Raw genomic sequence first — 27,658 nt, forward strand, 5'->3', positions numbered from 1 at the left:
ACTTGACAACTACTCCACTTAGATCCAACCCGACATGTGGGCTGGGTGTTAGTGTGTTGTTCCACCGAGCTGTAAGCACGAGTTCGAATCCCACAGAAATTGTTTTTATACAAAAAGTTTTTTTTTCTTTTTTTAAAACGGTTTATACAAAGAAAATTTATTTTTTTTCTTAACGGAATATGTGCTCCGTGGTTCTACTAACAAGAGCACATTTAAATCTTTGTAAAATTTCGCGTAGGACGGATGCAATCCCACTTTGAGTGATATTTTTGAGCGAAATATATCGCTCACAAAATAATCATTATTTCTGAGCGATATTTTTTTCGCTTACAAAATAATCATTAAATGTAGATTTTTATTTTTTACTCAAAAAAAATAATTATTATTTTCGGTCGCTGCGATATACCCTTTTACCCTTTACGGGTATAAAAACCCTGGGCCTTCAATGGGAACCGCAGAAAGATTTATTTAAATTCAAAGTAAATTGCGGGGACTCGAAAAATATCAACAAAAGGATAGTGTTATCAACAAAAATATATATATATATGGCTCCTGTAACTATTTTAGGAAAACTTTTTATTCAAAAACTATGGATAAATAAATGTGAATGGGATCAAGAATTATCCAAGGAAAATAACGATTATTGGGTAAATTTTAAGGAAAATTTATTGCTTTTAGAAGAGATTCGAATCCCAAGATGGATTAGTTCAAAAAATTGTTTAATAATACAGCTTCATGGATTTGCTGACGCTTCCGAAAAGGCATATGCAGCAGTGGTACACTCAAAATAAAATTAACCCTAAAGTCAAGGAAATCGCCCTACTTTTGTCTTCAAGACAAGCTCGCCCTAAATTTTAGGGTCAAATTTTTCTATATTTTTGATTTTTTTGACGTCATATTTCTAAATTTTAGGGTAATTTTACTAAATTTAAGGGCAAAAATTTCTAAAAAGTAGGAAATTTTCCTAAAAAATAGAAATTAAAAACAAAACAAAAAAACATGTTCAATCATGATTTTTTTTGTATATACGTTTATATTATGTACTCCTCCCTATATACATATGCAGGCGTTGTGTGTCTTGTATATTGTGAATGTTAAAGGTTATGTATTTATTATTATGTATTTGCGCTTGGATTTCTTATCTAACCAAAGCCAAATGTTGCTGTAAATGTGGACTACGGGACTGCGGAAGATTGGGAATGTAGAAATTATGATTAGTTAATATTTTATCTTCATGAAAAAAACTTACATTTTTACTTGTCCGTCGGTGAGAATCGAACCCGGGTCTCCCGCGCGAAGAGCGAACGGCCTACATACTGGGCCATTGTAGCACTTAAATTTGCTGTGGCAAACCGAGCATTGTATGTAAAGGGTCAAGCGGAGAATATATTTGAAAACTAATTGCATAATTTTGACCATTCGCGTTTTACTTATTTACATACATATATACTTATGTATATATTTATGCTATCGCAATTTATATTTTGTGTAGTATATAGTAAATAGCTAAATATAAACCAAATTAATTTCGGTTTACCGCTTGCCATCAATAAAAAAAAGGAATAAAAAAAAGAGTCAAAAAACAAATTTTAAAAAAACTTAAAAAAAAAATAAAAAAAAACAAAAAAAAGTAAAAATAGTTTGCTCTGGGACTCGAACCAGGGTCGATTCGATTTCTAACCAAGCGCTTTAACCGTCTGCGCTACGAGTACAGCCGCCCGGGAGCTGACAAGTTCTGGCATTGAACATTTTGGTGTGCCAGAGCATGTGAAAACAACTATTTCTATTTTTTAGAAAAACTTTCTAATTTTTAGAAAATGTTTCTATTATTTAGGGTTAGCTTAATTTTAGGGTTAGGGCACTCATTTTTAGAAAAAGTGTTGCCAAAATATTTTATTAGTTTCGTTTGCCTTTCTATTTTTCAGAAAATTATTTCTAATTTTAAGGGCATTTTTCTAGATTTTAGGGTGATTTTAGTTCATGGTAACCATTTTCTACATTTAAGAAATACTTCCTGGATTTAAGGAAAACTTTCTTGACTTAAGAAAAATTTCCTTAGATTTAGAAATAACTTTCTTGTATTTAGAAAAAAGAAATTTTAATGGCGATTTTCTAAAATTTAGGGTTAAATTTATTTTGAGTGTATATGCTAAAGTAGGGAATTGTGTAAACATAGTAGCCAGCAAAAGTAGAATTAAATCAATTAAAAATAGAAAAACTATTCCCAAGCTAGAGTTATGTACAGCTCACTTGCTTAGTGAATTGATCAAACGAATAATTGAATCCATTGATACCAAAGTAGATATCTATGCTTGCACTCATAGAAATTTTCCGGTAAAATCGCCCTAAAAACAAGGAAAATCGCCCTAAAACGGGGGTCAATGGCGACTAGGCAACAAATCTAGGGCGAATCGCCATAAAAATAAAACCAAATAAAAGCAAAAAATTCTATTAATTTTTTAATGATGGGGGGGGGGGGTGTTGAAATTTCCTGGGAACTGGACTCCACACACACACACACACACGAACATCGTTTCAGATAATTTATTTGTTGAATTGTTGCTAGATCGGACGATGCCATTGGGGGCAGGAGGCAGCAGACTTGTATAACTGCCGGTTATAACTGAAAAATCATCTTTGTAATCGAATTAAGGAGATATATATAAGGAGAAAAAACAACTTACTTAAGAAAAAATTTGGTGTCTCCACGAGGGTTCGAACCCACGGCCTCTCGAGTTGGAGTCTAACGCTTTAGCGCTGCACCACAGTCCGATCCCGCTAAGCAACGTACAAACACTGTACACATCTTACTTTCTTGCGGTCTAAGTTATACATACAAAAACTTGAATTTTTTGCTGGCTGGGATACTTAGGGCCGTTTCTTCGCATGCTTAAGGGATTATATACCTTTTTGAGCGAAAAAAATTGAGGGAACTTTGGATTTTTTTTCAGGTGTGTAGCAATTATTTTATGAAACTGAAGTTATTATTTATTAATAGTACATGTCTTTATCGAAACAACAAGCGTATGATCTTGAAAATATATGAATAATTTACAAAGTTATGCCAATTCTCTCGGAACCCTTTTTTTTTATAGCGGCTTGCGGTGACCACGATTGCACAAGAACTATTTGATCGATCTTCTTCATTTTTTTTTAAATATTCGTAATGATTGTGCCGAGTTCGTGAACGATTCAGTTTTTATGCGTCAATTTTGATTTCGCAGAAAAAATTTTTTTAATAAAATTTTTAGTACTCGAAAAATTAACTTTTTGGAAAAATTTTTACTGTATGCAGAAAAAAACAGATATTCTTGAAAATAATCGTTCACGAACTCGGCACAATCATTACGAATAATTTAAAAAAAAAAATGAAGAAGATTTGCTCAATTTTTTTAAAAGTTATTGGATGCTCTTGATATCAAGTTAGCAGTGCACTTCCTCAAACTTCGACTTTTCCAACATTTTTTTTTTCAGAATTTTCGTGAAATAATTAAATTTGTTGCTCTTCTCTAAATATTTTTTTTTAAATAATGTGCACTTCCTCAGTGCACTTCCTCAAACTTCGACTTTTCCAAAAAATTTTTTTTTTAGAATTGGCCGCTATTTATCCGTAATTTATTCGTGACAGAATTAATTTTGTTGCTCTTGTCTAAATATTATTCATACAAAAAAGTTTATCCACCTCTTAAAACTGGCTTAGTTTGTTTGCGAACCCTTTAAAATTAAATATATTTAAATCGATTGCCCACATCCTAAAAATAGTAAATACGCCATGAGAGTCGTCCAAAGGGTACCTTCTGCTTGTGAATTTTGTTTAAAGTTTTAACAACTTGCAAATTTTTAAAATTTTATTGATAATTTTTTAAGGTCATTTTTAATTTTTCTTTTTTAGTTTTTAAAACATAATTTTCCCTTTTCAATTTTTCGTAATCTCATTTTAAAATCAATTTTTAGTCTTTTCTTTTTTTTTACTCTTGTAAACTAACTTGAGATTTTTGTGCCACGTCATAATTGCGGTTTTGTTACAGTGTAGTACCATACAAGGAATTTAACTGAGAAAACTGTAAGTATACCCTAAAAACTTATTTATATTATTTATATAAATATATTATTTATAAAAATATAAGAACTAGAACTATTTTCATAATATCCATTTTGTCGCGAGGGATATTTAAATTAAGTTTAAAAATATACAATTCTTTAATATTTTTTTGGTGCAAAGTGCAAAAAGTATTAAAAAGAGTTGAATCGTAACATAGAGTGATATTCGTGGAACAATTTGTTTGCTTAATCAAAATGCCTGCAGGTCGACCACCGGCAGTCGGCAGCGACTTGGTTGTTAGCACAATATTGAATCGAAAAGAAGAAATTATTTCCACCGATTTTAATATTGTTTCTGCTTCAAATCGTTTTGGCTTGAAAGCACTCTTAACTGGTACAGAGACCCCACGTGATTTAGACCAAGAGGATTTCAATATCAATGACTCTGAAGTCGAGTCTGAACAGTCGGCAGAGCACGAAAAAGAATTTAAATTCGTTCTGTCGTTTGAAAAAACAGAGTTCGTCAACTTGATAATCCAGACTATTCGAAATTGTAAGACTAAAAAGGGCGGAGTTTACCAAAGGATTATAAATATCCTTCAACCAAAAAAATGGACGGAACTATTTTCCAAGCGAATCTACGACGAATTTCGCCTGTCGCACGGTTACCATTTTCAAAACCACTTTATAAACTCTGACAAACAATCAGGCAATTTTCAAGGTGAGTAAATAACATTTTATTTTTGACCTGTTCCTTTGGATTCCTTAGTTAAATGTAATATAACTATTTTTAATAACTGTAGGACATTGCAAATGTGGCAGTAGACTGAAAGCTGAAATATTGCCACAGCTTGAAAGTGACAGAGTCCTGAAAGTCATCTGCTCTGCGAGTGAAGGTGATAAGACATGTGGAAAACGACAGCTTCGCGGAGAAACTACACTCAAAAAAATTTTTTTTTCTGAAATATAGAAAAAAAAATTTTTTTCTGTGCTTTAAAAAAATATTCTATAAAGAGGAAACATTTTCTAATCTTCAGAAAAATTTTCTAATCTTCAAAAAAATTCTGAGTTAAACGAGTTTTTTTTAGAAAATATTTTCTGAAATACAGAAAAATCAATTTTTTTTTAAATTATAAGGTTTATTTTTCTAATCTTCCTTTCTTTTTTTGAGGGTTAAAATCGCCATTGATTTTAGAAAAAAAAGGCTAAACTTTTCTAAAACTAAAAAAAAATTGCCATTAAAATTATAAATATTTCTACATAATAGAAATATTGTTTTTCTAAAAACAGAAAAAATGTTTGAAGATTTTTCTAACATTTAGAAAAAAATGTGTGATATTCAGACATATTTTTCTAGAAAATAAAAAATTTAACCGTAGGGGAGAGTGGGGCAATTTCGTCAGCATTTTTTCAAAGCTATTTTTTGTCCATCTTGAGACACATTATCATATTTCTATTTTTATTGTTGAATGCGGTTAGTACCAATCTTTAAAATGTGACATTCCCCTTTTTTTTAATTACCTTGGTGATTTATAAAAATTTAAAAAGTAAATCAAATATACTGGGGCAATCTTGCCACATAGGGGGGTAAAATCGCCACACCACTGGGGCATTTTCGTCACCTGAAAAATGTAGGGAGTTTAACGCCTGTAAATATGCTACACTGATCAAGCGTACCATTTTTGTTGACGTCCTATATTTGTTGCTGCTGCTGGTAGTCTGTTCGTTAGCCAGCTCGTCAAATAAAAAAAGATGTATCTAAAATATGTGCGAATTTACCTAGGGTGGCGAAATTTCCCCACACAGTACTTTTTTAGAAATAATTATTTTTCTTCCGAAATTAGGCGCGAAGTTAAACATCACTAACGCAGAAATGCACATTATAGCACTGTGTATTATACAAAAATACCTGTATCTTATCCCTTTTCAATTGTGGCATACAGAAAAAATTTCGTCGAGAACTAAATGTAGCTTTTGAACTATTAAAACACATTTAATATTATAGCTTAATTATCTTGGTTTTCTGTGCAAAAAAAAAACCCATTGGTTGTGTCTGGCCGTCTTGAAGGACTAAAACAAAAAAATTATATATTTTTACGACTTATGGATTCCGAGATATTGCAGGTGACGAAATTGCCCCTGTGAGGAAATTCCCCCACTCTCCCCTATTTGATCGATTTCACTTCTTATACACTTTTTTAGCCTAAGAAAAAATGGCTATTAATTGAAGAAAATTTCCGGGATTGGTAGCCTAGGGGTCTAACGCGTACGTGCATGAATATGTTATTCAAGCTTGCGGCTGCAAGAGTGAGTTCAAACCCACGTCGAGACGAAAAACTCATAGTGTCTTTTTGTTTTTTATACCCGTTACTCGTAGAGAAAAGGGTATATTAGATTCGTGCAAAAGTATGTAACAGCTAGAAGGAAGCGTTTCCGACCCTATAAAGTATATATATTCTTGATCAGGGTCACTAGCCGAGTCGATCTAGCCATGTCCGTCACCACGCCCCCTCTAACGCCCACAATCGCCCACTAACGATTTTAAAATGTGTCCTGCGCTCACATCTTTAAAGATTTCCGAGAAGTATAAATGCAATTTTGTTGTGTATATTTATACCTATCGAAATGTAGAAGACATTTTTCAAATCGGACCATTCATTAAAAAAAACGCAATCAAAATATCTACATATATCTATCTCCCTCGCACTTCCTTTAGCTAAGCTACGATTATAGTCGGGACACGAACCCGAGTACAGCGTTCGCACTTCCTTTAGCTGAGTAACGGGTATTAAATAGTCGGGACACCAACCCGACTATAGCGTTCTCTCTTGTTTTTATACCCGTTACTCGTAGAGTAAAAGGGTATATTGTATTCGTGCAAAAGTATGTAACAGGTAGAAGGAAGCGTTTCCGACCCCATAAAGTATATATATTCTTGATCAGGATCACTAGCCGAGTCGATCTAGCCATGTCCGTCTGTCCGTCTGTCCGTCTGTCTGTCTGTCTGTCTGTCTGTCTGTCTGTCCGTCTGTCCGTATGAACGCTGAGATCTCGGAAACTATAGAAGCTAGAAGATTGGCATTTTGCATGCAGATTCTAGGAGTTCCTACGCAGCGCAAGTTTGTTTTAAAAAGGTGCCACGCCCCCTCTAACGCCCACAATCGCTAATATACGATTTTTAAAATTTTAATATTTTGGAAAAGTAAAAATGCAGTTTTATTGTGTTTATCAATACCTATCGAAGTGTAGAAGAAATTTTTCAAATCGGACCATTCGTTAAAAAATTATGCGTGATCAAAGTTTTCTATCTCTATCTCCATCTCCCTCGCACTCCCTTTACCTGAGTAACGGGTATCTGATAGTCGGGGCACCCGACTATAACGTTCTCTCTTGTTTTAACATAAATAGTTACATATTAATAAAAAACAAGAAAGGAAGCTACCTTCGGCCAGCCGAAGCTTACACACAAAAAAATTTGCTTGGTAAAATTGACCAACAAAGATAGATACGTAACTATTAAAATAGTTACATGTATTTTGTTTTTGCTTTGGGTTTGTGTCTTTGCTAATTGTGTGTATTTTGTTGTTGTGAAATGACTATTTACTTAGTAGAATTGACAATTTTGCTGGTTGGGGCCTGTTTGACAATTATTACAGTTGATTTTACCAAGTTTTTTTTTTGTGTGTATATACCCTAGTAGATAAAAGAATGCTCACTCGGTGCAGTTCCAGGGATTCCAGATTCAGCGTTTCTATTTATTTAAATTTTGTTTTTAAGTAGTCAAGAATCAAAACGCCTACTTCCTACAAAGTTACAATGAATTTTCTTAAATTTGTTTGAATATTCCTATGAAAGCCTTAAGATATAGTGGTAGTTTTTCAGTTATTATTACAGTTCCAATTTGAAACCACCCATGTGCTCAATTTAATGCCCTTTCCTCACCAGAGCTGAATGTAGCATTTTGACATTTTTTGGTATATGTTACATTTTTCCCATATATTTTCAAGTGGTTCTACAGGTGGGAGAAAAGAGCATTCGACAATAAATGCCATTACATTTTGATATTCTCGTGCCTAAAATACCAAATATCTGAGTATTTTTTGACTATCGACAAAACGGCCATCGCAAAATTTTCGAAATTATCAAGGCCCACTATAGATGATTTCTCTGCAGAAAAAAAAATTACGAGTAACTGCAGTTAACAAAACCTAACCAATCTTTTGCCGCTCAGGTTTGTCACAGGAAGTAAGAGGCAACAAACCACCATATCGATAAGACCACAGAAGGATTGCCAAATCAACATCTAATGTGCATTGCAAAGCCATATATAATGCAAACAAAAGCTTAATAAAACATTCAAATCTTTATTGTCCATGGTCAATACATTTGATTGTTCAAATAACCTGCTTGCGGATTAGTATTTGAGAAATTATGCCCATATCTTAGGTTTTGAAAAATGTCTTCCTCATGAAAAGCTTTCAACGCTTTCCTTTGTGTTTCCGTGCTTGCGCTGTTTCTCTAGCTGTTTCTGAATTTTCAGCAGAAAACACAGGACAAAAATAAGATCATTTTTGTTAGCATTGAATATTTTGAATTTAAATACAAAGCACATCTGTTTTCGAAATAATAAATGCTGAATGCTAAATGCTTTCCCGTGCGGACAGGAAATAGCATTTTTTTGAATACCGAAAAAATACTACAGTATGTACATCAGTGAGGAAACGGCATAAGGAAATTCAAATAAGTTGACAAAGAAGAACGAAAAAAAAAACAACACAAAGGCCGTGGCGGCACAGAAACAACCGGGTATAATTCCGAAGCTCGAAAATAGATTTTTGTATTTTCTGAATTTGAGAAATTTTTTTTTGTTATTTAAAAAATATTTGTCTATATTTAAAAAAAAACCGTATTTCTATTTTTTAGAAAACCTTTATTTCTAAATTCTAAGAAATAATTTTTTACTCTCTAGCAAAATATTTCTAAATTGCAGTCTATTTTTTTTTGCCAGTAAAGCAAATTCATAGGCGATTTTCTAAAACCAAGGGCGATTTCAGTCGATTTTTTTTTTTGGGTGTAGGCAGCAAGTGGTTTCAACTTTAGAAACGGAATCAGAGCAAGAAATGCTGACAACATGATGGGAGAGAATGATACTGTCTAGCCCCCACACCTATACAAGGCCTCGGTTTGCAGGACTGCAAAACATGAAGCCTCTAAAAGGATGCACCGAAAATCCGATCCACTAGACGCCATTTCGGATCTTAAGCGAAGTCCAAGCGGTGAAGAAGCAATTCGTGAAATTGGAAAGGATCCCGTTAAAGTTCATTTTTGGTCTCCACACCAAATTTGCGTCTACAACAAGTTAAGAAAAACGAGTAGACTGTGCATTAATGCATCTGGAGGTACCCAGCGGGAACATTCCTCTGGAAAATATGATATTTTCATGAGGTTTCTCCATACAAACGGAAGGGACAAAACCTCAAAATACACGGGGGTGACACAAAAAGTAAGGGGGAAATGAGGTTTCTATGTGGTATTCCTAGGGAATTTAAATTTTCCCTACACCGTCGCCTGCTGAAAGATACAGGATTTCCAATACTTTCTGCTAAAGGGAACAGGATTTTCAGCACACAAAGAACCACCTTCTCACTTTCCCGGTGGGTAGATTTGTGGAGTATATGCATGTGGAAGGACAGAAATCGCAACATATATTTCTGCACATTGCCCTTATACACGGTTCTTTTGGATAGTTTGTGGTATCATCAATGATAACAGAAAAGCAAGATACAATGACAATACTATCTTGGCTCTTAAGCTGGATTCAATCGGGAGCGCAGTAAAAAATAAGTGGTAATAAACAAAAATTAACAATCATTTTAAGTAAATCATTAAAATAATTACAAATTCTTTTCAGGTATGCGACTCGTCCAGGGCTTTGCTATCAGCTTCTTGCCTTGCATTTGCTACGTGCTATACAATAGAAGGGTACGCGGAAGCCTGTATGTCAGAAAATTTGCCCAGGTCGTACATTCGGATCGACGGATAAAAAATGAGAAAAAAAGGATGGAGCAACAATTCTGAAGGAATCGGTAAAACTAATTGAAAGCCGTGCCAAGGATCAATCCCCACTTCAAAAAGAAGTTGAAGGCATCTTGGACGCCACAGAAATTTAGGTAAATTAAATATATATAGCTTATCAACTAATTGAACATTAATGTGTATATATATTCCACTTATGTCCCATCACCTACAGGTTCCGCGTTATAGCTAAGAATACAAAACAGGGACCGTAAATAATCATTATTTGAGATTTTTATTTTAAAAAGACTACTGTGATATTTTGTTTTAAACGTCAAAAATAACGTTATTTTTACTCTTGTCCACAAAGTATATGCATTTCAACAAATCTGGAAAGCAAATTAACTGTTATTTGTTCATGTCTATAAAGTGCATAAAAACCACTTAAATTGTTGATTAAAACTTGTAAAAACCTCAGTAGGCCTTTTAAAATAAAAATCTCAAATAATGATTATTTACGGTCCCTGATACAAAAATCCGATGTTTGCCGAAAGTTCGAATTATGTGGCCGATATAATTTAACTTACCTTAAATGTTTTCGCTGAAATCTACTCTCACTACATCACGGCATTCCTAAAAAATAGTCCCCATTGTGAACCATTGCCCTGGTCTTTGGAATTCGACGCCAAATTTGAAAATCCCAAAATTGTAGAGATTTTTCTGAAGAATTGTTTTTCTGAGGATTAAATCTTGAATGAAACTAATTTTAACTATTCATTGTATCTATTGTTCATTGTATGCTTTAATTTCGGTTTAAAGCGTTTTCATGTGGACATTTTATAGGATTTCTTATAATAATAAAACCGATTTTTTGATTTCATTACACAGGCCGACAAAATGTGACATGGGTCGGTGTCCAGGCCTGCCACCATTTTATTTCGATAGATGAGGCTTATCTAAGCATAAGTTGCCACTACGCCTATAGTCCATCAGCTCTGGTATTTGCGGTATCTTTAATTTAAGAAAATCACAAATTTTGTTCGTCTTTTGGGATATATCTTCAAGAGTGGTCAACCAATTTTGGAAATCTTTTCGGAATTAAATAGTTACATGTCTGTTTTATACGGTCGTTTTGGAAAATTCAATCTAACTCAACCACAAGAGGAGGTGGGCGCATTCAAAATTTTAAAGTCACAGCAAAGTTTAAAAATCTTCATTTGTGAACAGCGTTTAAAAATTAAATAAAAATATTTTCTTCAACAATGCATTTTTGATCCAAAGACACCTTATGTCCTTACTGTTTAGGACACTCATCAGGTTTTTGTGAATTGTTTTGGAATTTTTATACCCGTTACTCGTAGAGTAAAAGGGTATATTAGATTCGTGCAAAAGTATGTAACAGCTAGAAGGAAGCGTTTCCGACCCCATAAAGTATATATATTCTTGATCAGGGGCACTAGCCGAGTCGATCTAACCATGTCCGTCTGTCCGTCTGTCCGTCTGTCCGTCTGTATGAACGCTGAGATCTCAGAAACTACAAAAGCTAGAAGGTTGAGATTTTCCACACATATTCTTTGGCTTCCTACGCAGCGCAAGTTTATTTTAGCCGAGCGCCACGCCCCCTCTAACGCCCACAATCGCCCACTAACGATTTTAAAATGGCTCCTGCGCCCACATCTTTAAAGATTTCCGAGAAGTATATATGCAATTTTGTTGTGTATATTTATACCTATCGAAATGTAGAAGACATTTTTCAAATTGGACCATTCATTAAAAAGTTATACGCAATCTAAATATCTACGTATATCTATCTCCCTCGCACTCCCTTTAGCTGAGCTACGATTATTAGTCGGGACACCAACCCGCGTTCGCACTACCTTTAGCTGAGTGACGGGTATTAGATAGTCGGGACACCAACCCGACTATAGCGTTCTCTCTTGTTAAAATTGTTTTTCTTACTTCCTTCACAGTGACGATTCACAAACAGTGCCCAAACCTGTCACAATTTTAAATCACATATTTCTAAACGATCTAAGTAGTTTTGCTTTGAATGTAAGCACATGAGCGTAGCCTACTAATCTTTGGGGGCTGAAATGCCTGAAGTGTTATCCCCCTCCAGCTTTTAACTTACGCCCATGTATAAATATTTTTAAAGCAAGGGTCACTTGTGCTCAAAAATAGTTAAGCGTTATGTAAAATAGTGACAGGTTTGGGCACTGTTTGTGAATCGTCACTGTGAAGGAAGTAGGAAAAACAATTTTAAAAATTCCAAAACAATTCACAAAAACCTGATGAGTGTCCTAAACAGTAAGGACATAAGGTGTCTTTGGATCAAAAATGCATTGTTGAAGAAAATATTTTTATTAAATTTTTAAACGCTGTTCACAAATGAAGATTTTTAAACTTTGCTGTGACTTTAAAATTTTGAATGCGCCCACCTCCTCTTGTGGTTGAGTTAGATTGAATTTTCCAAAACGACCGTATAAAACAGACATGTAACTATTTAATTCCGAAAAGATTTCCAAAATTGGTTGACCACTCTTGAAGATATATCCCAAAAGACGAACAAAATTTGTGATTTTCTTAAATTAAAGATACCGCAACTTATGCTTAGAAAAGCTTCATTTATCGAAATAAAATGGTGGTAGGCCTGGACACCGACCCATGTCACATTTTGTCGGCCTGTGTTATCTACTCCTAAATGTTGTCAAATTTTGAATAAGTCATGGCAAGCTCTAGAACTAAGAAGCTAAATACGTTCACCGAACATACATAGAGAAATGTATATGTTTACTCCCATGCAGTAGGATTGATTAAGCCAATTGCCAACTTTTTGGCGCCCAATATCGAAAATAAGTATAAATATATTATATATATATTTATATTTAATTTTCATGAAATTTTAACAAAATGTTCTTAGGAGGATCCCCAATCTGCCCATTTACCATGCATGTTGGCACAACCTCTATGAGTGGAGCCCCTGTCAAATTAATTTTTGGCCCCCTTTTTTGTATGGGAAAAATCCGAGGTTGTTTCACTGTTAGGCGTTTTACTCAAAATCAGTGGGTTTGAATTTGTTGAAACTTTCAGAAAAGAAGCTTGAACTAACGCTTAATAACCTGGTTTAACGTGCATATTGGCACAACCTCTGTGAGGGGAGCAATTAATCAAATGGTGGATACCCGATTTTTCAAATGCATTTTTGAAACACTTGCAGACCTCGGATTTGGCCCCAACCTATTTAGAATCAAACATGTTTCAATTCGTCCCCCGAATAGCGAGAAAATTAAAAAAAAACAAGAAAGGAAGCTAGCTTCGGCCAGCCGAAGCTTATATACCCTTGCAGATAATTCCTATTAACTTACAAATCGCAAAAATGAAAATATTTAAAAAGAGTTATATCCTAGAGTAGAAGAGAATACAATAAAAACCAACGAAGCAATAATTTATTTCCTATTATATTCCCATTCATTTTCCGATCGTTCCTATGGCAGCTATATGATATAGTCGTCCGATTTTGAAAAAATTTTATTCGAAATTGAGAATTAGATAAAAAATGACATTTCCAAAAGTAGGATGTTATAGGTTCAAAAACACCCAAGATATAATTTTTTTTTACATTTTTTTTAACGATTGTTCCTATGAGAGCTATATGGTATAGTTGTGCGATCCGGCTCGTTCCGACTTATATACTACCTGCAATAGAAAGAAGACTTTTGGGAAAGTTTTATCCCGATAGCTTGAAAACTGAGAGACTAGTTTGCGTAGAAACGGACGGACAGACGGACGGACAGACGGACATGGCTAGATCGACTCGTCTAGTGATGCTGATCAAGAATATATATACTTTATGGGGTCGGAAACGTCTCCTTCACTCCGTTGCAAACTTCTGACTGAAATCATAATACCCTCTGCAAGGGTACACATGTACACATGTCCCCGTTCAAATTTCACATGAAATTATGGGTTATTCCGAGCCAAAACACTTATTTCGTTAATTAGGATAAATTATCTTTCTTATAAAAGAACCATGAACCTTATCGGATAAGTTTAGAATAAGTCCCAACGAAATACTTACTTATATCCATACCGTGAGAACTCTAGGCTATTTTTACCAAATCCGAGCGGATTTGCATTAACTGTCAAAGCTAGAATCTACCGGGTTTTACGGTTCAACCACAAAATAATTAATAATAAATCATGTATGCAAATAATTTCGATTCCGATGATGCAATTAGGAACATAAAACATCAAGGAATAGCATAAAAATATTATCGAGTATTACTATAAAAGAGTAGATGTCGATTTGCGTCATGTTTCCCCAGCCCAAACCATAAGACCTAAAAATTCTGGAAAAAATTGGGTCTGAATTGTGCGTTAGAGGAGGTGTGCACTAAGGAAGGATTTTTTAAAATTCGGCTCCTAAGGACTTCCAAGACTATCGAAAAATGCGTAATTGCTTGATTAAAACATCAACCATTCCCACAGTTTTCAACCAAACAAATTAATGTTTTTATTTTAAGCTTTATTTGTGAAAATCTTTAAAAGCCCAGAAGATGAACCCCAACCGACTTCCGGTTGGGGACACTTAATTATTTTTTCCGCACCATGCGATCGGATCCGTTTTTGGTTTAAAGTGTGGAGCTATGCCATACAATCAGTAAGCTATTTATACCCGTTACTTGTAGAGTAAAAGGGTATATTGTATTCGTGCAAAAGTATGTAACAGCTAGAAGGAAGCATTTCCGACCCTATAAAGTATATATATTCGGTAATAGTCTAGAAGGCCCCTGCCTGTGTTCAAAAACCGCAAAAAAAATTACCCTCGATGGATTGCGATTTCTTAGGAATTTACGTGAAGAAGATTATCGGCGGAAATGCATGGTTCTCTTGTAATTGCATTTCAAAGTTGCGTGTTTTGCTATAAAAACAAAGTAGCACTTTCTAGGATTTTTAGGTGTTTTGTGACATTTCACTATAAAAAACAAATGGGCTATTCGTTGTTGTTAGAATATTAAAATTAAACAAAAATGTGAAATTGTTTTTATATCAGACCAGACCCCACAACAGCGAATTAAATATCCTCGGTGGGCAGTGATACCTTAAGAACTGGAGTGACCATGGATGACCAAGACATATATCACTATGGACGGCAGTCCATGTAGTGACGAAGCGCACCAGGAGAGTGTGCGAAGGCGACTACTATTATATAGCCGCAAAATTGAAAATCTGCTGTGATAGTCCGATCTTAATGAGTAATACACCAATCGAAAGGTATTGCAAAAACTTAAATTGCATACCAAGACTTTAAGAAAATCAATTGGCTTGGGAGAGAGAGCGGTGAAAGTGAAAAAGTGCAAATTTCGAAATTTGGAGCTGTTATCCCGGTGGGGATAATTGCCCTCTCGCAATATTTTAGTTGTGTTCCTATTGAAAATAACCATCGAATGAGGGGTCATTTGATAAAATCCGACGCTCCGTTCAAAAGTTATAGCCAAAATAAGATTTTCTTCTTCTTCCCAAAATGAAAATTTAATTCTGTTTGTCAGTTTGTCCAAAACATGTTTTTTAAGTTTTGAAAATTTGATATGACGTTCATCACATCGATATAAAAAACTTTTGTTCTACCACTTTTGGAAAAACTCGCTAGTTTAGCGGGAAAACAGCTATAAATAGCTAAAATTCGGAAAACCGTAACTTCTATACTATTAAAGCTACAGACTTGTGCTTCATCTCGTTTGAAAGGTATTTTTAAACGCCTTCTATACGCAATTTGTGTATTTCTGTTATTGAGAGACAGAAATAAAGTTTGTGTCAGCCGAAATCAGTCAACAGAAAACACTTTAAAAGAAAAAATAACTGTTTTCTGTCCGAGACTGACAGAAAATGTTGGATTTTTTCTGTTTTGTGAGTAACAAGACAGTTTCAGAAATAAGTGTTAACAGTTATTTACGAGCTCTGCCTACGATTCATATCGATTTTTTTTTGGGTGCACCTATGATTTCCCCTATCTGTAGCGTCAACGCCCGACCGATGCACTTTGCCAGCTGCCGGTGTATTGTTACCAGTAGGTCGATCGCGGTCGTTGTTCTGACCGAAAAGATCGTCAAATTGCACATTCGTTTGCTTGTTTCGGTGAGTCAACGGGTCGATTGCCCCTCTCCCTTTGCCTTGAGATTCGCTGTTGTTTTCTACGTGCATCTTTCTCCATCAAATAAAATGAAGAGGGCGTACGTAACAGGCTCGAAGATATCGATGCGGAAACGCATGGAATGACTTCGCAAAAAGGAATCTTCGTACGACCATCGAATAAGTGCTTGGTTTCTCCTTTTTTTTTCTATTACTTAGGGCCGCTTTCTCGAGTCCCTGTCAAAGTCCCTGATAGCTATCTGTTCGAAAAACTTAAAGACCAGATAAACTGTTCGTAAAAGCAAATCCGCTTTCTCGACTGCTTTAATTTATCTGAACGAGAAACAATTACAGAGTGCTGTTAACGCACTGTAACGTGCAAAAAATGGCATGCTTCGATTATTTCATCAGCTGTTTGGGTATAATTCAAAGGAAAAGTCAACTGTGATTTCGTTTTTTCTTCATAGTTGGCTTTGGGAAATCAGCTGTCATTCTATCGAGTCGAAAACGCTTAACAGGGACTCCGAGTCCCTGTCAAAGTTAGCTCTCACATTTATGCTCGAGAAAGCCAAAATGCCTTAGCAGGGACATTATCTGTTCGAGAAATGTTAGCCGGCACTCGAGAAACCGGCCCTTAGGCGCCCTTAACCGTGCGGCTTCGACCCACGCCTGTGAACAAGGAGTCTCATGTTCATTTGACTGAACTAGCCGGCTGTAACCTTCATTGGTGTTAATTTTGTGGGGGGTTGCGTTTGCTTTTACTATAGTGCTAAGTACTTTACTTTCGCGTGAATTTGATATGGGGTTATATAATTCTTAGTTCTTTGTGGAAATTATAGTAGGAGGAATATCGTAGCCAATATGTTCTACTTTGCCTTGATTAATCTGAAAAAGAAAACTTTCCGTCGCTGGACGGAAACATACATAATTACATTACACATACCTGAAAAAAGAATAAAAGTAACGGGGGAAAAGTAACAAAAACAAAGTAGAATACCTGCAACAAAAAAAAAACAACAAAAAAATATAGGCTGTAGTCAGCAAAGAAAAGGCACAGAAAGAAAAACGAGATCGCCACTTTGCGGCTCCCTTTACATCGCTGTTTCTACTTAGCGAAACTTAACCCCCCCAAAGATAGGAAAATATATATATATTATTATTTATTTATTTATTCATTTATTTATTTATTTTTTTGTACATAGTTGTTACGTCCTGGTGTTCATGATCTTCCGGAAATCCCTCCGGGCCTCCGCGCACTTCTCCGGGTCACGCTTTGCGAGCTTGTCTGCTGCGCGGTTCATATGTCGGAGGAGCCGCTGCTCCTCCCGCTGCCCCCTATGGACATCAGCTCGCACTGTTGCCATTTGTCGATGAAACCTCTTAAGCAAGTCCTGGTCCCGTTTTCGGCTTTGTTTGAGTTCTTTTAACTCGTGATGCAGAGGTGCGTTCCTCTCCCATTCCTCGGCTTCTCGGAGTATTTGTATTTCGAGCTGCTGCACCCGATCCTCTGTCAACTCTAGGCTCCTCTCGAGCCCAGAGAGACACTCCATGATGGAACATAGTTCCGTTAGGGTGGACACATAGCGAGCTGTGTTCACAATTTGGCGGTACCATCCATTAGCCTGCATGGTTGTTTTCTGGTAAGGTGTCGTTGTTTTTTCGATAGACAACTTGTCCAACGGAAAATTCCACCGGTTTGCTGCGGGTGTTATAGGCCTTTTCAGCTCGTTCATGGGTCCTGTTTAGCCCCTGGCTCACTTTTTGTCGGATAAGATCCATTTTATCCGGTAGGCTTATCTCTGGGTCTCCAGTCTGGATTCCACCCAGCTTCCTTAAGATTGGGTATGCAGTGCCGTGTGTCACCATTGATGTACCAAACATGGCATAGTAGGGTTCCATGCCTATTGATTCGTGTCGGCCACTCCTAAGGGTACATTCTATTCGGCTTAACTGGGTATCCCAATTTCGCTGATCCGATGCAATCGGTGCTCGCAAAATTTGGAGCACCGATCGGTTTACCCTCTCCGCTGCATTCGCTTGCGGGGAGTAGAGCCCTGTTCTCACGTGTCGAATTCCGTAGCGAGTTATTAGCTCGGCAAACATTTGAGACACAAATTGTTTTCCATTGTCAGAGTGTATGTACTCGGGTACTCCGTATTGATGGAAAATTCGGGTTTCGAGGAATTTGACTACCTCTGACGCCACTGCATGTCTCATAGGCTGTAGCCAGACAAATTTGGAGAAATGGTCGAGGCATACAAAAATCACTGAGTTCCCAGTTTTGGTTCTTGGATACGGCCCCATAAAGTCGATAAACAACCTTTGACCGGCTCGTTCCGTGACCCTTTGTTCTCCCATGGGTGGTCGGTTATTTTTGTTGGTGGTCTTGCTGATCTTACAGACCTCGCACTCTTTCACTACATTTTGCACATCTACTGCCATCCCTGGCCAGTAGTAAAACTGTCTCAGTTTGGCTAGGGATTTGTGCAAACCCCCATGCCCTGCGGTGATGGCATGATGTGCTCTCCAGACTAAATCAGATCGCAGCTCTGCGGGTACCGAAAGCTTCCATGCTCGAGTTTCATCGACGGCATCGCCCGAGCTGAACCCTATCCGCTTGTACACAAAGCCGTCCGTTGTTTGTACGTCTGGGCCTTTTAACACACTTTGGTCCTTTGCCTGCACTAATTTCACGTATTCCGGGGATTGGAAAGCCGTCGAGTCCAGGTTAATCTGTATGTCTTGTTCTTCCGCTTTTGCTTTCTGTAGCTCGTCCATATGCACTCGTGAGAGAGCATCTGATACTACGTTAAGTGCTCCTTTACGATGCTCGATGGAGAAGTCGAATGCTTGCAGCTTCAGACTCCATCGTGCTAATCTGCCGGATAGATCCTTTTGACCCATCAGCCATTTTAGACTAGCATGATCGGTGATCACTTTGAACGGCATTCCTTCTACGTAAGCGCGGAATTTGGTGATGCTGAGAAGGGCGGCATAGCATTCGAGCTCTGTTATGCTATAATTCCGCTGTGCCTTGTTCAGTTTGGCTGACATGTAGGCGATCGGATGTTCGCCGCCTGAGTCATCAGTCTGAATCAAAACTCCTCCTACTCCAGTTGTTGATGCATCGCACTGAATGGTGAAGGGTTTTTTAAAATCAGGGGTGACAAGTACAGGTGCTGATGCCATGTTCGCTTTTAGTTCTTCAAATGCCTTAATTGCCTCTTCGGACAATTCAAATTTCTTAACGCGGTCTTTCTTCAAACAATCATTGCGCTGCATTGCACAGGCCGAAAGGCATGACTGTAAATTGATATAGTGGTCTGCCGGATACTGTAAACGCGGTCTTCTCTCTACTTTTTGTTTCCAAGGGTATTTGCCAAAAAGCGTCTTTTAAATCGACGGGTATTTTCCATAGGATCACAACTAAAACATTGCGAGGGGGCATTTATCCCCACCGGCCCCAACAGCTCCAAATTTCGAAATTTGCACTTTTTCACTTTCACCGCTCTCTCTCCCAATCCAATTGGTTTTCTTAAAGTCTTGGTATGCAATCCTTTAAGTTTTTGCAGTACCTTTCGATTGGTGTATTACTCATTACGATCGGACTATCACAGCAGATTTTCAATTTTGCGGCTATATAATAGTAGTCGCCTTCGCACACTCTCCTGGTGCGCTTCGTGACTACATGGACTGCCGTCCATAGTGATTAGATTAAAGTTGTTTGTTATTAACTGTTATATTTCTTAAAAGCGAGAACTCATTCTTTGTGACTGTATAAAAAACTGATATAAATATATGAAAACAAACTGTAATTTTTCACAAATATTTTACTTATAATTAGCGGAAAAATATGCAAAAAAAATTGTTGTACAAGTTGAAGATTGGGTGGGGTGCACTGTGAACATTACTAACATTATTTAAAACAAGAAAGGAAGCTAGCTTCGGCCAGCCGAAGCTTATATACCCTTGCAGATCATTCCTATTAATTAACAAATCGCAAAAATGTTATATTTTCTAATATTTCTCATTAATTTTCCTATCGTTCCTATGGCAGCTATATGAATTAGTCGTCCGATTTTGATCAAATTAAAATTGAAATTCGGAAATATTTAAAAAGAGTCATATCCTAGAGTAGAAGATAATACAATAAAAACCAAAGAAGCTAGAATTTATTTCCTATTACTTTTTCATTAATTTTCCGATCGTTCCTATGGCAGCTATATGATAGTAGTACGATTTTTTAAATAATTAATTCGAAATTCAGAAAAAATAACATCCCCAAAAGTAGAAGGTAATATTTCAAAACACACCGAAGCTAGAATTTTTTTAAGTTTTGTTTTCCAATCCTTCCTATGGGAGCTATAAGATATAGTTGTCCGATCCGGTCGGTTCCGACATATATACTACCTGCAAGAGAAAAAAGACTTTTGCGAAGGTTTCGTCCCGATAGCTCAAAAACTAAGAGACTAGATTGCGTAGAAACAGACAGACGGATAGACGGACAGACGGACAGACGGACGGACAGACGGTCAGACGGACAGACGGATATGGCTAGATCGACTCGTCTTGTGATGCTGATCAAGAATATTTATACTTTATGGGGTCGGAAACGTCTCCTTGACTGCGTTGAAAACTTCTGACTGAAATCATAATACCCTCTGCAAGGGTATAAAAATATATATTTAGAGAAGGGCAACAAATTTAATTCTTTCACGAATAATTTACGGATAATTAACGGCAAATTCTGAAAAAGAAAAATGTTGGAAAAGTCGAAGATTGGGTGGGTTGCACTGTTAACTTGATATCAAGTTAGCAGAACAATAACATTATTAAAAAAAAAAAAAATTTAGAGAAGAGCAACAAATTTAATTCTTTCACGAATAATTTACGGATAATTAACGGCAAATTTTGAAAAAGAAAAATGTTGGAAAAGTCGAAGATTGGGTGGGTTGCACTGTTAACTTGATATCAAGATAGCAGAGGAATAACATTATTTAAAAAAAAAATATTTAGAGAAGAGCAACAAATTTAATTCTTTCACGAATAATTTACGGATAATTAACGGCAAATTCTGAAAAAGAAAAATGTTTGAAAAGTCGAAGATTGGGTGGGTTGCACTGTTAACTTGATATCAAGTTAGCAGAGCAATAACATTATTTAAAAAAAAAATATTTAGGGAAGAGCAACAAATTTAATTATTTTACGAATAATTTACGGATAATTAACGGCAAATTCTGAAATGGCTAGTACTTCTACACCGACGCCAAAAAGTCGAGATCAATCAGAGGACGAGATGGATTCCGACAAGGATCAGACAATCCTGGATCTAAAAGAGAAGGTTCCGGAAAATGACATGTTTCGGAATATGATGGATATGATGAAAAGCATAAAAGATGCTCAAACAGAATTAACTGCACGAGTTAATAGCCTAAGTGATGGTCAGGCAAATCAAGTTATTCTTATGGAGACCCGATTGATGACGATGTGCAAAAGTGAAATCAGATCGGCTTGTGAAAGTATGGAAGAAAATACAAAGCGTACATTAGCTCGTGTAGACGCGCACAGTCATGGCGCTACTGGAAGCGCACTTGTTTCTGGATCTGTTGGGGATCCTCACAATCTTGGCGCTCATGAAGGCGATAATACTCATGGCGCTACTGGAAGCGCAGACAATATTGACGTTTATGGAGGCGCATTTGTTTCTGGCGCATGTGCAGGCGCACACAATCTTGGCCCCACTGGAGGTGCACGCAATCAAGGCTCTACTGCACTATGGGGTATTTGACCTGTTTTTTTGGCATTAATTAATAATTCCAAAACAAAGCAACTTTTTTGAGTTTGGTTTTTTGAAATATGTTTATAATAATTAAATACATCTTTTTGAGCAAAAATTAAACACTATAATAATATATAATAAACAATGACTTTAACAGCTCTTATTTTAACATTGGACTGTTAACTTAACATTTGCGGTATGTAACATTTCATTTTGATCTATTCTTAATACGTTTCCAATAATGTTTCAAAAATTTGAATACTTGTAAAAAACACATTTATGCCAAAAAAACAGGTCGAATGCCCCATAGTATACTGGAAGCGCAGACAATCTTGGGGCTCATGGAGACGCTTGTACTCATGGCGCTACTGGAAGCGCACTTGTTCCTGGATCAGTTGGATATCCTCACAGTCTTGGCGCTTATGGAGGCGCTAGTACTCATGGCGCTACTGGAGGCGCAGACAATCCTGGCGCATATGCAGGCGCACACAATCTTGGCGCTCATGGCAGCGCAAACAATCTTGTCCCCACTGGAGGTGCACACAATCATGGCGCTACTGGGGTCGCACTTGTTCCTGGATCAGTTGGGGATCCTCACAATCTTGGCGCTCATGGAGGCGCTAATACTCATGGCGCTACTGAAGGCGCAGACAATCTTGGCGCTCATGGAGGCGCATATACTCGTAGCGTTACTGGAGGCGCACTTGTTCATGGATCAGTTGGAGATCCACACAATCTTGGCGCTCATGCACTGATAAAAATTAATTTCTAAATTTTGGAAATCTCGCCATTGAATCGGCCTACCTTTGAAAATAGAAAATAAAATTTCTTGTTATTAGAAAATTGTCCTTTGAATACAGAAAACCTTTCTTGATGGAAAAAATTCAAGAAAGAATTTTTCTTAAAAATAGAAAAATGAAAATCTCATATGTTTGTTTTGCCGTCGCAGCCAAAACATTTTTGTACGTATTTAAGGACAAAATCACCTTTGAATATATGAATGAAATGACCCTAGAATATAGGAAAGTAGCCATTGACTTCCTTCGGCTGCCGAATGTTAACGACAAGAAAAACGAAGTGGGACGAAGGGCCTACTCGGCCCGACTACTACCCGGCTACCGACTTCTATGATCCCCCGAGCGTCAGTTGTGAAAAAAATTCGTGAGTGATGGACGTGATTTTCAAGCGGATAAGAGGTCCCAGCGGGAAAGTGAGAAGTTGGTTTTTGTGTTCTTGAAATCCTGTTCCTTTTTGTAGGCGGCGGTGTGGGGATAGATAATTTCTGAGCGTTAAATGGGGGTGGGTTTCTGAGTAGCATCAATATCAGGCCACTTATGCGCTGTGTGATTTCTGTGGCACTACGATTATAATATTTTTTAACAAAAAAATCACCAGCTTATAATATTCAAAAATCCTATGATTCACACCAAAACCAAAAGACTTGTTCTCACATTTAGTTTTAATTTTTAGTAATTTTAAAATTCGTAGAAAAAATATTAATAATTGTTAATCAAAAAAATTAAACTATATAACTATTATCATAATGTCTATAATGATAATATTAATTTATTTTACTCAACATTTTTCAAATAATAATAAGAGTGAATGTGGGATTCAACAAAATTATAGAGAAAAGCCACGGTAAGACGATTAAAATATTTAATCACATTTATCAAGGAATTACATTAAATTACAAAGAAAAAAATTATTGTCTTTTACATTTTTAAACATTTTCTGTGAAATAAAATAACACAGGTCGACAAAATCAAGACTTTTTCTTGGCCCAAGAATAAACGCTACAAAACCTGAAAGAATTTTAGCTGTAGATTACTACCTCATACTTGGAAACTTTCCATCACGTCGAAGTTTTTAGAAATCCGTGGTCAAAGTTCCAAAATTTTCGATTTTTAGGCACTTTTTGCGGCTTAATAATAAGAAAACCTTTCGTAGCCCAGAGCCACAATTTAGCGGAAGTGGTACCTTGAACCTTTAACTTCAAGAGTGTTTAATCACAAAGCTGGGCGACCTCTATATCTTTAGCTACAATGGATTTTACAAAAGTACTTTTTGTCACTTTTTTTCATCTATAGTAGCCTGATATTTTCCTTGTTGAACTGAGACCCGTACACATACAATACATTAAAAAGAACTGCATTCGGCCAAGCAAAACCCGGTAATGCTTGAGGCATTAAAAATATGTAGTTCCAATGCTTCGATTGTAAATTTTTTTAATAAATACACAAACAAATATTACAAAAAACATGATTTTTATTGTGGAAAATCAGATACTGCAAAGCAGTGCAAAACCAAAACTGCGAGGGTCTGGAAAAACCAAAACTGGGAGGGTGTAGAAAAGCAGATATTGCAAGTGGAGGAAAACCATAACTGGGTACGTGTGGAAAATCTATAAGGCGGGAAGTCGAAAAACCAGTGGATTTTGTCCTGGATTCTTCTGCCAGAGATCCAGATAGAAACCTCATTTCCCCCTTACTTTTTGTGTCACCCCCGTGTATTTTGAAACCAGAGATGGAAGAAATGTAAGGGGTGAATGAGGTTTAGTCCCTTCCGCTTCTATGGAGAAACCTCTTGAAAATATGTTATTTTCCAGAGGAATTTTCCCGGTGGGGTGAAGCCTTTTTCCGAATATTCAAAGGTATGTTAATATGTATATAATTTTTTGTATAGCGGGCGTACAATTGTATGTATGTAATTAAAGAATACATTTCAAATCTCTTTACCAAGCGTATACCAATTTAGGTGAATTGTTTTTTAGCTAAGGGCTACGTACATACATACATTTGTACATAAATTTGTGGGTGTACAGTTCTATAATAACTTTATCTTATTACTCGCATTTTATTTATTTTTCAGAGTGAAAATACCTGCAGTTGCATCAGCCAAATAATTTGTTTGTCGAAGCTGTAATTTTGTTTTAAAACCTTCAAAGGTAAGAAAAATATGTTGTATTTGTTTGACATACTTATGTATACATAATGCATGTAAATATCTATGCAAGTTATCCAGCCCGTGAAACGGTTCCATTTATGGAATTAATAAACAAATTTTTAAATTCAATCCCAGCTAAATTGCCTTTGCCTTTGTTTGAGATTCTGCCTCCGCCTTTTTCATTAACTTCGAGGGCCGCGCTTGACCGTCCGGCTAAGATAAATAAACCTATCGTAAAGTAAATAACAGCTTCCGTTCGAAGCCAAACTCTCACGCTCAAAGCCCAAAGTATTGCGTTCCGATTTTCAATCAAAATTGCATCGGTCAGCATAATTTAATTTCACAACGAGATGCGACAGTTTCAGCATAAGCTTTTATTTTAAACAATAATCAAAGTTCTAGAAGCTTAAAAAAGAAAAAGCTTCTGGCCGAGGTTCGTTGGAGAAGATTTCAGAATTAAGAAGTTAGTCTTATTCGGATTGAAACCGCGATCGGTCAAATCTTAGAATCAAAAGTAAAAGTGTCTTGATGTAATAGTGAGTTAGTGAATTAAGGTTTATTACCAATAAAGAAAAATTATAAAATAAAAAATTATTTTTTTAAATCAACCACAACGATCAAATTTAATTGGCGGCTAACGTGGGGCTGTGTCCTTAAAAAGTTACAAAAAATAAAAATTTAATGAAAAATAAAGTTAAATTAACAAACGGAACTCGCGCAGCCAAGAACTCAAATTTTTATTGGAAAAATTAAGACATCCAACACAAAACAGTGATCGGTGTAAAATTTTTAATGGAAATCAATAAATGAAATAATCCATTAAGTTGATTAATTGGTGGACTGAAGATCTAATTCACAAACATCAAGAACACTATAAAAATAAAACGACAAAAACAAATAAAAATACAAAACCAACAAAAAACAACAAACAAATAATCAGAACCAAAGAAAAATTGACAGGAAGGAAGGGCTGTAGGGCAATCCCTCGCCAACACTGGAAACAATTTTTAACTCCCTATCGACAACAAGAAGATCATCGTACATGTTATAACTCAACGGAGTTGGTGGTGCACAATGAGGTACTCACTAAGTCCCAAAATAACAGAGAACGCAAGGTGAAGAGTTATATTCACATTACTTAAGTTTATTAGTTATACTTCAGTTGAAATTAATGGCTCATATCAAAAATACGTGTGTGTTCCAGAAGTGACCAATACAAGACTCGCTGGGGCCGGTCTTATCGATACATCGAATAGAAAAGCCGTTAGATATCGAATAGCGATGGCACATAACTTGTTAGCTCGATATATATATATCACTCCTCCCCTCTTATTTTGAAGTACCGGCGTTAAGGTTTTTTTTTGAAGTAATCGGCTTGATCGGCGGAGTGGCTGTTGATTTTGTTTTAGATCATCTTGTGCGGTGCTAGTTGAAGCGTTGACTGAACAGGGACTACGTGGTTTCATTTGGTTGCGATGTCGCCTGAGCATTCCTTGATCGCTTTGGACTGCATACATAATCTTTCCAAGTTTGCGACTAACCGTGCCCAAAATCCACTTTGGACCTCCAGAAAAGTTCCTAACGAAAACAGGGTCGTCTACGTTAAATGAATGTTTACGATCCTCAGGGCTGGCAACAATAGGTATTGGAGGTAGAAGTCGGTCCAGTAGGGTTTTCTGCTGACGACCATGAAGCATCTCTGCCGGAGATTTATTTAAATTCGGGATAGGCGTGCTTCTGAAAGAGCTCAAAAAAGTTAAAAGTGAGTTCGTTGTACTATTACCTTCCTCCACGGCTTTTTTGAATGCTTGCTTGAAAGTACGAACAAATCGTTCTGCTTCCCCATTAGATGCGGGGTGAAACGGGGCCGATGTGAGGTGTTTTATGCCTTGCGTATCACAAAAAGTTTGGAATTCTGCAGCTATGAATTGTCTTCCATTATCCGTGACTATGGTGTCGGGAAGACCTTCGCTGGCGAATATGATTTTAAGAGCGTTGATTGTGGCTTCGGCTGTTGTAGACTGCATTTTTGTTACGAATGGATACTTTGAATGTGCATCAACACAAATAAGCCACATTGCGTTATAGAAGGGTCCGGCGAAGTCCAAATGTATACGCTGCCAAGGCTCTGCTGATGCAGGCCAATAAGAAAATTCACGGGCTGGTGAAGCATTGCTATGTTGTTGACATAAAGTACATTGTGCTGAAAATTTCTGTATATGTATATCCATGCTGGGCCAATAACAATATCTGCGAGCCATTTGCTTCATTCGCGTAATTCCCCAATGTCCAATATGTAGCATTTTAAGAACTTTTTGTTGAGCTGCTGCTGGTATTATAACACGAACAAAGTCAGTGTGCAATAGAATGACTCCAGATTCGATGCTGAGTGCGTTACGGCGAATAAAAAATTGTTGCAAGTCCTGATTTTGCGGAGATAGCTTAGCTGGCCATCCATTATCAATGAAACACTTGACTCGTTGAAGTGCGCTGTCCTTTGCTGTGAGGTCTCTTAGTTGCTTCACATCCATAGGGAAATCCGCTAATTGGTTTTCCACATGGAGCTGTAAACACACCTTAGTGTCAAACGATGTATCCGGGCCTTCTGGTAGACGCGATAAAGCATCGGCGTTGCTGTGTTTGTCTGTTGGTCTGTACTTTATAGAATATCGGTATGCCATTAGTGTAATTGCGTATCTTTGTAGACGTTGAATAGTCATCGAAGGGAGTTGCTTGTTATGGTTAAAA

Source organism: Drosophila takahashii, chromosome 2R (assembly GCF_030179915.1).
Source record: "Drosophila takahashii strain IR98-3 E-12201 chromosome 2R, DtakHiC1v2, whole genome shotgun sequence".
NCBI lineage: Eukaryota > Metazoa > Arthropoda > Insecta > Diptera > Drosophilidae > Drosophila > Drosophila takahashii.